The 1112-nt window shown below is 37.5% G+C and overlaps 1 non-coding gene across 1 annotated transcript; it reads left to right on the top strand.

The window, feature by feature from the left end:
- The first annotated feature begins 236 nt into the window (after positions 1-236).
- LOC129071895 (U6atac minor spliceosomal RNA) lies at positions 237-362 on the top strand. Its single transcript, XR_008529315.1, has one exon. It is a non-coding gene; the product is annotated as a U6atac minor spliceosomal RNA (small nuclear RNA).
- Positions 363-1112: the final 750 nt, after the last annotated feature.

Below are 1112 nucleotides of genomic sequence, written 5' to 3'. Positions count from 1 at the left end.
ATAAGCATGCCAGAATATTTTTCTGACAGCCCTTAATCATATATTTGACTCTTTAATAAAGAATATATTTTTATAAGGTCTGAAATTTTTACATTCCTGTTACTATTTAATGTGAACATAAGAACTGAGATGCAGATGACTTTGAAATATATAGTTTTGTTAAAGTTATCTTGGATATTTTCAGTGAAAGGAGCCCTCAAATAAGTAGGAAAATCAGTAATTGAGTCAAAGGCGGGTTGTTGTATGAAAGGCTAGAAGGTGAGCTCTCCCTTTGACAAGGATGGATGAGGCCCTCAGGCCTAATGACATGCACATGGTTAAGGAATTGCCACCAACTTTGTGACATCTCACCACTGTTTTTAAGAACACAGTAGAAGGAATCAAAACCAGGCTAGATGAGGCAGAGGATCAAATCAGGGAGCTGGAGGACAAGGAATTAAAAATCTCCCAGAAAGAGTAAAAAATTGAAAAAAAGACTCAAAAAGGATGAAAAGGCATTTAGGGAAATTCAGGATAACCTGAAATGTAAAAATATCCATATAGTACGGATACCAGAAGGAGAGGAGGATGAGGAAGGGATAGAGAACCTGTTTGAAAAAGTAATGATGGAAAACTTCTTTAATTGGAGGAGAGAAAAAGTCACATAAGTCCAGGAAGAACAGAGAGTCCCATTCAAGAGGGACCCAATGAGGCCCACTCCAAGACACATGATCATTAAAATGGCAAACATCAAAGACAAACAAAGAATTCTAAAGGCAGCAAGGGCGAAACAGGTAGTAACATACAAGGGAACCCTGATATGTCTAGCAGCTGACTTCTCAACAGAAATACTACAAGCCATATATGAATGTTATGAAATATTCCAAGTCATAAAAAGCAAAGGCCTGCAACCAAGACTGCTCTACCCAGCAAGGTTCTCTGTTAAAATGGAAGGCAAAATAAGGAGTTTCCCAGACAAAAGAAGGCTAAAATAATACGTCTCCTCCAAACCAGCTATACAAGATATGCTAAAGAGACTGCTTAATTGAAATTGAAGTACTAATCAAAAACCTGGCACACAAAAGCTCAGGACTGGATGGTTTCACAGGAAAACTTTACAAAACATTTAAGGA

The sequence above is a fragment of the Pteronotus mesoamericanus genome, unplaced genomic scaffold (assembly GCF_021234165.1).
Source record: "Pteronotus mesoamericanus isolate MK-2021 breed Mesoamerican mustached bat unplaced genomic scaffold, CSHL_Meso_final contig_27, whole genome shotgun sequence".
Taxonomy (NCBI): Eukaryota; Metazoa; Chordata; class Mammalia; order Chiroptera; family Mormoopidae; genus Pteronotus; species Pteronotus mesoamericanus.
This window is presented reverse-complemented; position numbering and strand designations above follow the sequence as displayed.